We start from the raw sequence: 16,479 nt of genomic DNA, 5'->3' as shown, positions 1-16,479 counted from the left end.
TGGCTCACTGCAGCCTCAACCTCCTGAGTTCCAGCAATCCTCCCGCCTCAGCCTCCTGAGTAGCTGTTATTACACACATGCAACACCATGCCTAATTTTTATATTTTTTGTAGAGACAGAGTTTCACCATGTTGCCCAGGCTAGTCTCAAATGCCTGGGCTCAAGTGATCCAGCCACCTCAGCCTCCCAAAATAAATAAATTTAAAAAAAAGAAAAAGAAAAGGAACAATCATACAGTTATAGCATTGTAACTGCTGAAGAGGCAAGCTAGTCGCCTGTTAAAATAACGCTGCCTTCCTAAATCTAACAACTATGAATATATAAATTCTATTGTATTCACTCTACTTAATCTAGGTAACCTTAACATTGGCCAGAAGTAGACAGAGCACACACATGTGTATGTTCACACATAATGTATGTTCACATACCCAAGAGGCCTCACTATCCATCCAGATGGCCTGAAGCAACTGAAGATCCACCAAAGAAGTGTAAATAGCCAATTCCTGCCTTAACTGATGACGTCCCACCATTTGTCAAGAGACAAAGAGAGTCACTAGAATTAATAGGATAACTGTATTTTCTGGGGATAGTGTCAGGCCTCTGAGCCCAAGCCAAGCCATGGCATCCCCTGTGATTTGCACGTATAGGGCCAGATGGCCTGAAGTAACTGAAGAATCACAAAAGAAGTGCAAATGCCCTGCCTCCCCTTAACTGATGACATTCCACCACAAAAAAAGTGAAAATGGCCGGTCCTTGCCTTAAGCGATGATATTATCTTGTGAAATTCCTTTTCCTGGCTCATCCTGGCTCCAAAACCTCCCTCACTGAGCACCTTGTGACCCCCCCACCCCCCCACCCCTCTCACCCCCCCACCCCCCTCACCCACTCCTGCGCACCAGAGAACACCCCTCTTTGACTGTAATGTTCCTTTACCATCCCAAATCCTATAAAACGGCCCCACCCTTCTCTCCCTTCGCTGACTCTCTTTTCAGACTCAGCCCGCCTGCACCCAGGTGATTAAAAAGCTTTATTGCTCACACAAAGCCTGTTTGGTGGTCTCTTCACACGGACGCGCATGACAGATAGTATTTAAGTATCCCCAGAAAATACATTTTTTTAAAAGACTACTGTGATGGCTTTGCCTCTTTTATTTACTTGATGTTCATTTATTCATCCATTCAAACAATATTCACTGGTTTCTAATTACATGAGAAGTGTTAAGTGTTGTGCTCCTTGGTCTGGGAAGAATGTGTCCTTGTCCAAGTCACAGCCCCACCTCCTAAAGAGGAAGCATTTTGGGAAGACATGTAAGCTGTTCTGCAGCAATGCTGATGCCACAAAGCACAGGCTCCATCATCCCAAGGGCTAAGCTCATGCCCAGCTCCATCTCGGGCCAGCTGTGTGACCTTGGACAAGTCACTCAACCTCTCTAAGCTCCATTTCCTCATGTATTGTCAGGCCTCTGAGCCCAAGCTAAGCCATCGTACCCCCTGTAACCTGCACCGCACGTATCCATCCAGATGGCCCAAAGCAACTGAAGATCCACAAAAGAAGCGAAAATAGCCTTAACTGATGACATTCCACCATTGTGATTTGTTCCCGCCCCACCAGAACTAATGCGATATATTCTCCCCCGCCCTTCAGAAAGCACTTTGTACACCTGTCCCAAACCTATAAGAACTAATGATAACCCCACCATCCTTTGCTGACTCCTTTTTCGGACTCAGCCTGCCTGCACCCAGGTGACATAAACAGCCTTGTTGCTCACACAACGCCTGTTTGGTGGTACGAAATGCAGAAGATAGTCATGACATTTACCTTATTTGGCTGGTATCACCATGTATTGGCTTGTGGAAGCTTTTGCCCCATCTTCATAACTGTCACCGGCACTCTCCAAAGCCGCCTGGAATAAATATGCCATCTAAGTAAAAGCACCGTGTTTTCCTGGCACTTGCATCGCCCCCGTCCAATTCGACTGCAGCCCTTGAGCCCCCTGTATACAGAACCCTGACTGCTGAGTCCTCAGAGCCAGGCTGAGGCTCTGCACATGTGCACTCCAGAGGCCTCACCGTCCCCGACGGACAGTTCCCTGCAGGAAACGAACCCTCGCGGTCAGAAGCACCGTTGCCCCTCAGAGTCCCTGACACTTCCCGCCAGTGGGATCGCGGCTCGGTGTTTGCAGCCTGACCTCTCACTCATGGGAGTAGAAGACCCCTTAGAAGCAGAGTGAGCGGTCGGGCGCGGGGCTCACGCCCGTAATTCCAGCACTTTGGGAAGCTGAGGTGGGCGAATCCTGAGGTCAGGAGTTCGAGACCAGCCTGGCCAATATGGTGAGACCCCATCTTTAGTAAAAATACGAAAATTAGCCGAGCGTGGTGGCGGGCGCCTGTAGTTCCAGCTGCTGGGGAAACTGAGCCAGAAGAATCGCTTGAACCCGGGAGGCAGAGGCTACAGTGAGCCCAGATCACGCCACTGCCCTCCATCCTGGGAGACAGAGCAGGATCCATCTCAAAAAAAGAAAAAAAAAGTAGAGTGAGCCCATTGAGGGCTGTGTGGTGAGGGAACAGCTTAGGCCTACTACAAAAAAGCAGGACAGAGACTGCAGAATCAAACTTTTAACTGAAAACTTCAGATTTAAACAACTTTGGAAGAATACATAAGCAACACATCGCCTTCCTTTACCACAGAAATGTTTACTTGTCCCCGAGGCCTCACGTAGTCTTTTTTTTTTTTTTTTTTTAACATTTGAGATATAATTCATATACCATAAAATTCAAACACCTAGTGTACAATTCTGTGGTTTTTAGTATATTCATGTAACCTGTGTATAAAGTTTCTTCCCCATAGTTATAATCATAGTATGTAAACTTTCTTTTTTTTTTTTTTCTTTTTTGGTGCTATTTTCTTCACTTTGCCTAATTTCATCCTCATATTCCTTTTTTCTTTTTTTAAGAGAGCATCTCACTCTGTGGCCCGGGCTGAAGAGCAGTGATGATTTCATGGCTTACTGCAGCCTCGACCTCCTGGGCTGAGGCCATCCCCCCACCTCAGCCTCTTGAGTAGCTGGGACTATAGGCGCCTGTCACTATGCCTGGCTCATTTTTGTAGTTTTTGTAAAGACAGGGTTTCTCCCTGTTTCCCAGACTGGTCTCAAACTCCTAGGCTCAAGCCATTCGCCCGCCTCGGCCTCCCAAAGCGCTGGGATTCTGGGATTACAAATGTGAGCCACTGAGCCTGGCTGTAACCTTTCTTTATTCATTAGACATTTGGGTTTTCTACCTTTCTTTCTATAATAAATTAATACTACTATTGTTATGCCCAGACCGTTTGTTCCCCAAAGAAGACCACCAGAGTCCAGAGTCAAAGCCAAGCGGCAAGGATCTTTTACTGCAAGTTCGAACTTGGTCCCTCCATTCCACAGCATACAAGAGGGCCCCGAACAATGCGAGTGCTTGCTCTTTATAGCCCGAGGTAAACAGGATATGTAAAGTTACAGGGGAACAAGGGAATTCTTTTGGTTACAACATTACAATTGGTTAACATTATACATTTAGCATTTTTTATTGGTTCCTGCTGTGCCCTTATCGGAGATTTCCCAGGTGTTGTTTTTCTAAAGTTGAGAGACATATGGAGGAATGTGTTTGTGCTGGGCTCAGGGAGTTGGGAGATATATGGAGGAATGTGCCTGGTTTCTTTCATTCCCCCCTTTTCTTAGGTACCTCTAGAGCCAATCTTGGGTCTTATAAGTCTGATTCTGTTTCAGCGTTTACAGGTTGGTATTGGGCTCTGAGGACCATGAGCTGTACGGTGTCAAATCTTTCCCTGACAAATTGTAAAATTCTGTTAACAACACAAGGTCTTACGGTAAACAGAAATAGTAGACTTAGCAGGGGTCCAAGGAAGGGGGCTAACAGGGAAAACACAGAGGAATTCCACCATTGGTCTGCAGCTGAAGCAAACTGCCGTTTTTTTACTTCTGTGCTTAGCTTGCGTAACTGTTGGACCCAGTCCTCTACAAGCCCTGATTCATTTATGTAGAAACAACAGTCTTCTTTTAGAAACATACATGTACCACCTTTTTCAGCAGTGAGTAGGTCTAGGGCCCTCTGGTTCTGCAAGGTTACCTGAGCTAGGGACGTGAGCTGCCGCTGAAGGGAGGCAAGGGACTCAGCTGACTCCTCCATAGCAATGGCAAATTGTTGGTACAACTTGTTGCTTTCTATGAGGGTGTGACCTAGGGCTCTCCCCGCCAGTCCGGCCGCAATGAGGGACGAGGTGAGGGAGATTCCCGCAATGAGGGGGAGAAATATGGCTCGTGCAGGTCTCGGTCTAGGGACTGGGTGAATAGCAGTACTAGTCCAGTTACCGGTGTACCCTAGGAACTCGCCGGCAGTTAGTAGAGTCAACCGGAGAACTAATGTGACAGGAAGACACAGTAGGTTGGTAACAGAGGGACTAGATAGGTTCTTAGATAATGTTCCATTACACCAGAAGAATATGCCTGGCGGAGCCCTTAGGGTGATATTAGGGGGCATTGCAGTGATGCTGCAGAGGCTGGAATTGGTTCCTGAGAAACAGTAGGGAAACTTCTCCTGACTGGGGTTTAGGTATAGGGGCACGTTAAGGATAGGGGCATATGAGAGGTTTCGGAGGTTGTTAGCTTGGGCAGAGGTAGAGGATCCCCATGGCAGAGGGACAGCGGTTAGCGGTGGACGCCCTAGGGTGGCACACAGAAAGCAGCCAGACAGGCTGTGAAGTCCTGTAAGGTTAGCAAGTTCTAGTCCTTCTTGTAATAATTTTAACCAGGAGAAAGGACATAAGTCTTGTGTTAGTCTGTTTTCTTGTCGTTGGATATTTCCATGGACCAGAGGCAGTACCTGCACTAGACCTCGCCACAGATAGAGGTGACTGCTAGGCCATGTGGAGGAGGGGGAGTAGTATACAGCCCCATGTTGAGGCGTGGTCCAGCGGGAGTTCCAGGGGTCTCTAACTATCCATGTATATGAAAAGTCTCCATCCCGTCTACGATGGAAGGCCCACTTAGGGTCTAACTGTTCTTCCTCTCCCCAATAACGGAATCTATGAATGTTACAATAGTTATAAGGACAGCTGGCATTTTGGTGCCACCAATAGTGCTTACAATTGTATTTAGTCTGATCAAACTCAAAGCATATTATTGGTGCCATAGGTTTGGCTATTTGAAAACTAGTAAAATTTAGTAGAATTGGGCTATTGCACCCTGAGGAGGGGCAATCAGCACTGGCCAATAATTTCCCGGGCTTATGAGGTTGCCCAGGGTGGGTTCAGTTTTCATAAAGCCAGAATCTCCAGACAAAGGGATTAGGAGCTGGTTTTGTGTTTTCCCTGGCGGCCACTAGGGCGACTAACGTTAGGGTTAGACTACCTAACTGCATGTGTGCAGTGAGCTATGCTGCCGGCGCAGGGTGAGTTTTAAGGGGTTGTTCTTAGCTCTGTTGACAGTTCAGGTGGCCGGTGCTTCAGCCGCCGCCGTGATTGGTCCCAGAAGGTCGGAGGTTGGGTCCACTGGCTTGACGTGGGTGTAGTGGATCCACGATGCGATGCCTTCTACCTTCAGGGCGGTGGGTGTGGTTAGGAGTACCTGGAGCGGTCCTTTCCACCTGGGTTCTAGGGTCTCTTGTCGGTGTCGCTTAACCAGGACCCAGTCTCCCGGCTGGTACGGATGGGGTGTCGGTGGGGGACCGGTCTCATATAGTTCCTTCAGCTTGGGCCAGATTTCTTGATGAATTTTCTGCAAGGCTTGTAAGGAAAATAAGAGTTCAGAGACATTTTCTGTTTCAGACTTGAGCAGATCATCTTTTAGGCTGGGGACCAGGACTGGGGGTCTGCCATACATGATTTCATAAGGGGTAAGGCCCAGTCTGTAAGGGGTATTACGGGCCCGGAACAGAGCGTAGGGGAGAAGGACCACCCAATTAGCGCCAGTCTCCATAGTCAATTTAGTTAAGGTCTCCTTTAAGGTCCAATTCATCCTTTCTACCTGTCCTGAACTCTGGGGCCTGTAAGCGCAATGTAGTTTCCAATTTGCCCCAAGGTTGGAAGCCAAATCCTGACTTACCTTAGCAACGAAGGCCAGCCCATTATCTGACCCTATCTGGACGGGGAAGCCATACCTGGGGAGGATATCTTCCAGGATTTTCTTTGCTACAACCTGAGCAATTTCCCTTTTGGTTGGGAATGCTTCAGTCCACCCTGAAAAAGTATCTACAAAGACAAGTAAGTACCGATACCCGTATTTTCCTGGCTTTATCTCAGTAAAATCTACTTCCCAGTAGATACCGGGCCTGGTTCCCCTGAGCCTTGTTCCCGTTGCAGCCTGGGATTGGGGGTAGGCGTTGTTAAGCTGGCAGACTTTGCAACTTGTCACAATGCTGCTGGCCATCTCGGCTATATGTCTGATTTTGAGCTTGGAGCATCTGATTAGGTCTACCATCCGCTGGACACCCAGGTGGGTGGTTCGGTGGATGTGTACTAACACTTGTTGTCCTAATTTTTCTGGTAGGATGGTTTGGTCATTTGTATCAGTCCACCACCCATTCTGGATCTGTTTCAGGGGAAGTTTATCGATCCACTGTGTCCGGAGCTGCATGCCCCGGCCATAGCGAATAATAATTAAAGATTAAATGCCTGAGCTATATTCATTTCCACCCCACACCTTCTCCCTAGATTTACCTTCTTCCCTGTATTAATACCACCATTAAAAGATGGCGCTCTTCCTGCTTCTTCTTCATTCATTTTTCCCGCGCCCGCGAAAAGACTACCTGACAGCGCAGGCACAACATGACGTCCGACCGGAGAAACCGAAGCCTATCTGGCCACGCCTTCCGCAATGAGGTCATTTCCGCCTTAGCCCAACCCCTTCCCCTCCAAATGTATATAAGGCATTGCATTACCACCATTAAACGAGACTTGATCAGAGCACTGTCTTGTCTCCATTTCTCGTGTCTCTTGTTCCCCAAATTCCCACCCCCTCCTCCAGGGCCTACACTGACTATCCCGCGGGCCGGGATACCACTGGAGATCTTGTTCTGAATAATCAGGGAGATATAGCAAGTCCCAGGGGCCCGGATCAGGGAGCTGGAGTGCAAGGAGTTGGCTGGGAGCCTTTGCCACACTCCTTGCAGTTTGGTCTGCCAGAAAGTTGCCTTGAGCAATTGGAGTGGTTGATTTCTGATGCCCTGGGCAATGTACAATAGCCAATTTTTCTGGTCTCCACAGGGCTGTTAACAGGGCTAGGATCTCTTGCTTGTTCTTTATTTCTTTTCCTTCAGCCGTTAGTAACCCTCGCTCCCTGTAAATGACCCCATGTATGTGCACCGTAGCAAAAGCATATCGGCTGTCTGTGTATACTGTCAGTTTCTTCCTTGCCCCTAAGGTAAGAGCTTGGGTGAGCGCTATCAGTTCGGCCTTCTGGGCCGATGTTCCCGGGGACAGGGGTTCCGCCCAGATTACCTCAGTCTCTGAAGTCACTGCCACTCCAGCGTACCTCTGGCCTTGGTATACGAAGCTGCTCCCATCAGTGAACCAGACGAGGTCGGCATCAGGAAGTGGGCGGTCCTGCAGGTCCTCTCGAACTCCGTGCACCTGAGCTAGTATCTCGGTGCAATCATGGAGCAGGGCGTCCAGGTCCGGGTTGGGCAGCAGCAAGGCAGGGTTTAAGGTTGTTGGGGGCAGGAAAGTTATCCTGAGAGGATTCAGTAGTAGTCCTTGGTAGTGGGTGAGCCGGGCGTTACTTATCCATCGATTAGGTGGCTGTTTGAGTACACCCTCAATGGCATGTGGGGTAACGACCCGTAATTCTTGACCCATGACAAGTTTATCAGCATCTCGTACCATCAGGGCCGTGGCCGCAATCATTCGGAGACAAGGGGGCCACCCGGCAGCCACTGGGTCTAATTTCTTTGACAGGTAGGCAACCGGCCTCCACCAGGGGCCTAAGTTCTGAGTTATTACCGCCTTGGCGACACCCTTGCTCTCGTCCACGTATAAGTGGAAGGGCTTGGTGACATCAGGTAGTCTCAATGCAGGCGCAGAGAGTAGGGCGGTTTTGATCTGTTGGAAAGCTGACTCGGCTTCCTCTGTCCAATTAAATGGCTGCTGCCCCCGTGTTGCCTGATATAAGGGTTTAGCCAGTTCTGCGAACCCAGGTATCCATAGTCTACAAAATCCTGCCGACCCCAGGAATTCCCTTACTTCTTGGGTGGATTGTGGCCTGGGGATCTGCAGGACAGTTTGCTTCCTGGCGTCTGTTAACCAGCGCTGCCCTCCTTTTAGCAGGTACCCCAGATATGTTACTTCTGATTTACAGATTTGAGTTTTCTTTGCTGAGGCTCGGTAGCCTAGGTTCCCTAGAGTTTGTAAGAGACTCTTGGTCCCTTGAATACAAGCTTCCTGGGTCTCAGCAGCAATCAGGAGATCATCAACATACTGTAGTAAGGTTATTTCAGGGTGTTTGCGTTGGTACTCACCCAGGTCTTCATGGAGGGCCTCGTCGAACAGGGTAGGAGAGTTTTTGAATCCCTGCGGCAGTCTGGTCCATATCAGTTGGCCACTTATGCCCCTCCCAGGGTCAGTCCACTCGAAGGCAAAGAGCTTTTGGCTCTGAGGGGCTAAAGGCAAACTGAAGAAAGCATCTTTCAAATCTAAAACAGTGTACCATTGATGTTTAGGGTTTAGGGTACTCAGGAGGGTGTACGGGTTAGGCACAGTTGGATGTATGTCCATAACCCTGTTATTGACTTCTCTGAAGTCTTGTACAGGTCTGTATTCTCCGCTATTAGGTTTTCATACCGGCAACAATGGAGTGTTCCAGGGCGAGTGACATGGGCGAAGGACCCCTTAGTCAAGGAGCCGGCGGATATGCGGGGCAATTCCTTCTTTGGCCTCTAGGGACATTGGGTATTGGCGTACCCGCACGGGGTCTGTCCCAGGCTTAAGTTCAACAAACAAGGCAGGACGGTGTTTTGCTAGTCCTAAGCCCCCCGTTTCCGCCCAAGCTCCTGGATATTACTGGAGCCAGGTTGCTATGTCCTGGTCAGGGGCTGCTCGCTCCTGGTGGAGCCGGTACTCATCTTCAAGGGTTATAGTCAGGACGGACACGGGCTGATTTTGGGAGTTGGTCATGACAGGCCCCTCGGGCAGGAAATGGATCTGTGCTCCCATTTTAGTTAGCAGGTCCCTCCCTAATAGGGGACAGGGGCTCTCAGGGATGACCAGGAAGGAATGGGTTACATTCCTGGCTCCGAGGTTTACTGTTCTTTGTGTTGTCCAGGGGTATTTCTTAATTCCTGTGGCCCCTTGTACCCACGAGGACTTGGAGGATAATTTTCCCTTAGTTTTAACTAGGACTGAGTGCTGTGCTCTTGTATCGACCAAGAACTGGACCGGGGACCCCTCTACTTTCAAAGTTACCCTAGGTTCGGGGAGGGGGTCCGAGCCCCGTCTTGCCTAGTCTTCGTCTTGAGTGACTAGTATGGGTGTAGACCTAGGGGGTCCCTGTCCTCGTTGTTTCTTTTTGGGGCAGTCTCTTACCCAGTGGCCAGCTTCCTTACAGTATGCGCATTGGTCTTTGCTCAGATTATCATGTCTGGGGGACCACCTAGGTTGGGTGTTCTCTGGCTGTAGGTGCTCTTTCTGTACTACTGCTGCCAGGACCTTGGTCATTTTTTCAGTGGCCTTAAATTGCCTTTCTTCTGGAGTATCTCTGTTATTGTAAACCCCCTGAGCTATCTGAAGGAGGTCCTGAATCTTCTTTCCCTCTAAGTCTTCTAATTTCTGGAGTTTCCTTTTAATGTCTAGGGCTGCCTGATTTACAAAAGACATTATGACAGCTGCCTGACTTCCTGGAGCCTCTGGGTCTATGGGGGTGTACTGTCTAAAAGCTTCCATTAATCTTTCTAAGTAGGTGGCTGGGCTTTCTGTCTTTCCCTGCAGAATAGAGTATACTTTAGCCAAATTAGTGGGCTTGCGAGCAGCTGCCTGGAGACCCGCCATTAGAGTCTGGCGATAAAGGTGTAGCCGTCCCCTACCTTCTGCCGTGTTGTAGTCCCACGCCGGCCTGGTCAGAGGAAAAGTCACATTTATGAGGTCGGAGTTGGCAGTCGGTTGACCGTCGTCCCCCGGGACCAGCTTTCTAGCTTTTACCTGTATTCTCTCTTGCTCCTCCGTTGTGAACAAGATTCGGAGGAGCTGCTGGCAATCATCCCAAGTGGGCTGGTGGGTGAACATGACACTATCCAGTAAAGCCATTAAATCTTTGGGGTTGTCTGAGAACCGAGCACTCTGGGTCTTCCAGTTATACAGATCACTGGTGGAGAATGGCCAATACTGGAGCCTGGGGATTCCCGTGTCATCTGGGGGTCCTATTTCCCGAAGGGGTAGAGCCACTGTGGAGTCAGGCGGCTGGGGGGGGCTAGCCCGCAAAGTGCACCCTCGCGTCCGCCCCGCCGGCCCTTCAAAGTTACTTTCACTTTCAGCGGGTCCGGGTGCGTCGGCTGCCTCCCGTCCGCCTGCTCCTTCCCGCGGCTCAGCCCGGGGGGCTGGGGCCTGGGGCACGGGGCCCGGAAGGGTATGGAGGGGGTTCTGTGGACAGTGGGTCCCTGCTATCAGGTAGAACAGGATGGGGGGGCAGTCGGTTGCTTGGGTTTTAGCGGCTGAGCAACCAGCGCCTTACAGGGTTCAGGGGGGGCTAATTGGAAAGGGGACAGCCAAGGAGGCGGGTTCTCAACAAGGTCCTGCCATATGAGGATATATGGAATTTGATCCAAGTGGCCCGCACGCCCAGGTAGCAAAATCTTGGACTTTACTCTAGTGATGACAGGAAGTCCGAACGTCCCTTCGGGTGGCCACCCCACATCAAAGGCAGGCCATTCGGAGTGACACAGAGTAATTAGCTTTCCCTTCCTGATTTCCATACTAAGATCATGGCCCCTTGCTCTAACATCCTTGAAATTACTTATAAGGAGAGATAGGGGAGTGCTCTGGGTATTACCCATCCTGTAATAATCTGTAGTCTCTCCCTGTAAAAGAATATGGGTTAGAATTCCTGTAAAGGAAATCTGGCGTATTAATAATTTCTAGCCACAAGCGTGCTCCGGGAGCCTGGGTCAGAATCAGTTCAGATAAAAATCTAAATCAGACGAGAGCCAGGGGACGTCTCCCACCGGTCTCCGCTGGTTGTCCTATAGCGCGTCCGCCAGGACTGCGTCAGCCTCAGTTTCAGACCTCGCGAGTTACAGACACAGGTTCAGAACAGACACAGACAGACAAACAGAGACGAGCCGGCTCACCTATCAGCAGATCGATCCTGGTAGATCCGTTGACCAGGGGTCTGGTGGGCTTGGGGAATCCCGGACGAGCCCCCAGATGTTATGCCCAGACCGTTTGTTCCCCAAAGAAGACCACCAGAGTCCAGAGTCAAAGCCAAGCGGCAAGGATCTTTTACTGCAAGTTCGAACTTGGTCCCTCCATTCCACAGCATACAAGAGGGCCTCGAACAATGCGAGTGCTTGCTTTTTATAGCCCGATGTAAACAGGATATGTAAAGTTACAGGGGAACAAGGGAATTCTTTTGGTTACAACATTACAATTGGTTAACATTATACATTTAGCATTTTTTATTGGTTCCCGCTGTGCCCTTATTGGAGATTTCCCAGGTGTTGTTTTTCTAAAGTTGAGAGACATATAGAGGAATGTGTTTGTGCTGGGCTCAGGGAGTTGGGAGATATATGGAGGAATGTGTTTGTGCTGGGCTCAGGGAGTTGGGAGATATATGGAGGAATGTGCCTGGTTTCTTTCACTATAAATATTATTGTACAGATAGACCTTTATTTTGAACTAGTATTATCATTTTAGACACAAAGTCTTGTTCTGTTGCCCAGGTTGGAGGGCAGTGGTGTGATCATAGCTCACCGCAGCCTCAAACCACACTGAAGTGAGTCTCCCACCTCAGCCTACCAAGTAGCTGGGACCTTAGCTGCACGCCCCCACACCTGGCTAATTTTTTTTTTTTTTTTTGAGACGGAGTCTCGCTCTGTTGCCCAGGCTGGAGTGCAGTGGCCGGATCTCAGCTCACTGCAAGCTCCGCCTCCCGGGTTCACGCCATTCTCCTGCCTCAGCCTCCCGAGTAGCTGGGACTACAGGCGCCCGCCACCTCGCCCGGCTAGTTTTTTGTATTTTTTAGTAGAGACGGAGTTTCACCGGGTTAGCCAGGATGGTCTCGATCTCCTGACCTCATGATCCGCCCGTCTCGGCCTCCCAAAGTGCTGGAATTACAGGCTTGAGCCACCACGCCTGGCCCACCTGGCTAATTTTTAAAAATTATTGTAGAGACAGGATCTCCCTATGTTACTCAGGCTGATCTCAAACTCCTGGGCTCAAGTGATCCTTCCACCTCTGCCTCCCAAAGTGCTGGGATTTACAGGCATGAGTCACTGCACCTGGCCTTGAACTTTTAACTTAGAAATACATTCAGAGGGCCGGGCATGGCAGCTCACGCCTGTAATCCCAGCACTTTGGGAGGCGGAGGCAGGCGGATCATGAGGTCAGGAGATCGAGACCATCCTGGCTAACGCGGTAAAACCCCATCTCTACTAAAAATACAAAAAAATTAGCCGGGCATGGTGGCGGGCACCTGTAGTCCCAGCTACTCGGGAGGCTGAGACAGGAGAATGGTGTGAACCCTGGGAGTCGGCACTTGCACTGAGCCGAGATTGCACCACTGCACTCCGGCCTGGGCGACAGAGTGAGACTCTGTCTCAAAAAAAAAAAAAAAAAAAAAGCAATACATTCAGAGGTTTTTGATTACTGAGTAAGAGTAATATTATTTTAAGGCTCCTGCTTTATTATTTTCCTTCAAAAAGACTGAACCCCTGTAATAAACTGGTGACACCAGTGATGTTTACACATGTCTGTATCCAGTACTTGACCAGCACTGCGTTCATTATCATCTTTATTTATTTTTATTTTTATTTTTTTTTTTTGAGACGGAGTCTCACTCTGTCACCCAGGCTGGAGTGCAGTGGCCGGATCTCAGCTCACTGCAAGCTCCGCCTCCCGGGTTCACGCCATTCTCCTGCCTCAGCCTCCCGAGTAGCTGGGACTACAGGCGCCTGCCACCTCGCCCGGCTAAGTTTTTGTATTTTTAGCAGAGACGGGGTTTCACTGTGTTAGCCAGGATGGTCTCGATCTCCTGACCTCGTGATCCGCCCGTCTCGGCCTCCCAAAGAGCTGGGATTACAGGCTTGAGCCACCTCGCCCGGCCTATCATCTTTATTTATGCCAGTAGGTATAAAATGATACATTGATATAATTTTAAATTTAATTTCTTTAGTAACTGGAGAGGAAGCAAGCCTTCCCACCCTGTGATTTGAAGTATCCACAAGGAGGCTTCATGTGGTAGACTCGCTCTCATTATATCAGGCTGCTAAACAATGATCTATAGTGCCTAATTTCTGTTAGATTCAAATCTAAATGGAACACATAGTTGATGCTAAATATCTACTTCATTGCTTTATGGCTTCTAAAATCTGGATATTTCCCCGACAGAGAGTAATTATCTTCGGTATTATGCATTATATATATATAATTGTTTTGCAACAGGGTCTTGCTCTGTTGCCCAGGTGCTGGCATGCAATGGTGCTACCACAGCTCACTGCAGCCCCCAACCCCTAGGCCGAAGCTATTCTCTTGCCTCAGCCTCTTAAGTAGCTGAGACTACAGGCATGTACCACCAGGACTGGCAATTTTCTTAATTTTTATCTTTTGTAGAGACATCTCACTATATTGTCCAGGCTGGTCTCTAACTCTGGGTGCAAGTGATTCTCCTGCCTTGGCCTCCCAAACTGCTGGGATTACAGGCATGAGCCGCCACGCCTAGCCCAGTTTATGCATTTTGGACTCTCAGCTCCAAATTCCCCCTTTTGGACTACTCTGTGAAATGGATCTGGACCTTTAACTATTTTTTCCTGGGCTAGCTAGCACTGAAATCTTGCCAGTAGAGGGTGTTAGACACTGGAGAAGGAAAAGAGGTTGACTTGCCTCTGGGTTCCAGGGTGCTCACTGGGTGGTTCCTCCAGTGCCCAGCTCCTACAGTGACTGCAGCCAGCAGCACCCAGGAGACTGAACCTCCCTGCCCAGCCCGGCGCCCGCCAGCCCTGGCGCCGTTTTATAGCAGCATGCCTCTAGCAGTCAAGACACCTGGCACCTCAGAGGGCAGACTTCCAGAAGGATTTGCCACAGGGCACCACAACAACTTCTCTGCCATTCAGAGTCACAGCTGCACAGGTCTGGATCTCCGCCTGGGGCGCGGGTGGAGGCTCTCTCAGTCCTGGGGCTGGTTCACTAGAGTCTCCTTTCTTCATTACTAGCCAACCCCTCATTGCTGTAATCCCTCGCTATGTAAATAATTCTTTATATTGAATTTTCTCTGTTCAAATTACTATGTGATTTATCTCTCCGGATTGGACTCAGACTGATACAAGTATGGACCCCCTAGAAGGAACAACAAATGTAGCTGCCGTCTGTATACAGACGTGAGACGGAATTCGTGTTTTACAGCCTTTCCAACACCTGGCTATCTCAGAGGGCGGAGGACTTGAGTGAGCAGGGCACGGCCCTTCCCCAGTCCCCTCGCATGACTGCTGTGGGCTGCTGGCTCCCACCTCAGGACTCCAGTCCCACCTCACACGTGGCAGCTGGCCCAGGCGCGAGCACCTGTTCCCAGCTGAGGCAATCAGAACCCACCTGGGATTTTTTTCATCCTCGAAGCCAACTTCTCTCCCTTAAACTAAAGCGGAAAGAGCGTGAGGATGTAACTTCAGAGCTGCCTGCTCCATCCCTTGCCAAGGGGGAGCCCCAGAGTCTGATGGGGCTGGGCACCGTGGCTCATGCCTGTACTCCTAGCACGTTGGAAGGCTGAGGCAGGCAGATTGTTTGAGTCCAGGTGTTTGGGACCACCCTGGGCAACATGGTGAAGTCCTATCTCTACAAAATATATGAAAAATTGGCCAAGCGTGGTAGTGCGTGCCTGTAGTCCCAGCTACTCAGGAGGTTGAGGTGGACTGATGACCTGAACCCGAGAGGCGGAGGTTGCAGTGAGCATGGCACAGCACTCCACCTGGGCGACAGAGCAAGAGTGTGATGGACTCGAAGATGAGAGATGGCAAAACAGAGAGAGACGGATTCGGTCCAGCTGTCCCCGGCGGGATGGTGCCACTGTGCCAGGCTGAAGTATTGTATTTTGCAAAAAGTGCTGAAATAACAGGAGTTCGTTCAGAGACCATTTCTGTGCCACGAGAAATAAAAGCACTGCAGCCGTGGAAGGAGATAGAAACTCGACATCCTGGATTGGCTGATGTTAGAAATCAGATACTATTTGCTGTTCATCAAGAATATGACAAGCTTGGAGATCAGCTCCTCCGCTTCAACCAGGAGACGAAATTGCTGTTATTCCCCATTAGTGGAGGATAGTGCTTTTGAGCCATCTAGGAAAGACATGGATGAAGGTGAAGAGAAATCTAAAGAGGTTATAAACGTTACTACCGAGAAACTTCCAGTAGATGAAGTCCCACAGTTGGTGATTTCTCCGCTCTGTGGTGCAGTATCCCTATTTGTAGGGACTACAAGAAATAACTTTGAAGGGAAAAAAGTCATTAGCTTAGAATATGAAGCGTATCTACCCATGGCGGAAAATGAAGTCAAAAACATTTGTAGTGACATCAGGCAGAAATGGCCAGTCAAACACATAGCAGTGTTCCATGGACTTGGCCTGGTTCCAGGGTCAGAAGCAAGCATAATCAGTGCTGTGTCCTCAGCCCACAGAGCTGCATCTCTTGAAGCTGTGAGCTATGCCACTGATACTTTAAAAGCCAAGATGCCCATATGCCAAAGGAAATATACGAAGAGTCATCATCTTGGAAAGGAAACATAGAGTGCTTTGGGGCATTCAACAATGAATCACTTAGTTTTTAGAGCCTGCAATCTTAACTTTGTTCAACTATTATCATTGATCACATTTTGATTTTTTTTCTCCCCACATGAGGATAGTTTACTGAAGCACAATCTCTTATGTTATACTAGTGGGACAAAAGGGAGAAAAAGGAAGCAAGATAAATGGGTATGTAGGATGAAGGGTTATTTAAAATGGAACTAAAGATAGAAGGAGGACTGTAGGAAAGAAATGGAATAATTTAAATGTGAGGAAAGATGTCCGTGGTAGACATGTCCTTCCATGACTAATTTCTAATTGTAACTCAAACTCACATTGAGGTATGGGCCCTCCTCAGTGACTTTAACTGACTCAGAAAGATACTCCGCCAGCAACCCCACCTCACCACCCCCGTCCCGGTTCAGGGATAGCATTGTTATCAAGGATGCATGACAGCAATGTTGGCGGAACTGGAAAGTATTAAAAAATCATTGTCAGACCGTCTTGATATTATA

At 49.1% G+C, this 16,479-nt stretch overlaps 1 pseudogene; it reads left to right on the top strand.

Moving 5' to 3' along the window:
- The first annotated feature begins 14,318 nt into the window (after nucleotides 1–14,318).
- Nucleotides 14,319–15,507, top strand: LOC703049 (molybdopterin synthase sulfur carrier subunit-like; annotated as a pseudogene).
- The last annotated feature ends 972 nt before the right edge of the window (nucleotides 15,508–16,479 follow it).

Source organism: Macaca mulatta, chromosome 1 (assembly GCF_049350105.2).
Source record: "Macaca mulatta isolate MMU2019108-1 chromosome 1, T2T-MMU8v2.0, whole genome shotgun sequence".
NCBI lineage: Eukaryota > Metazoa > Chordata > Mammalia > Primates > Cercopithecidae > Macaca > Macaca mulatta.
The sequence above is the reverse complement of the archived record's forward strand: the minus strand, read 5'-3'. Positions and strand labels throughout refer to the sequence as shown.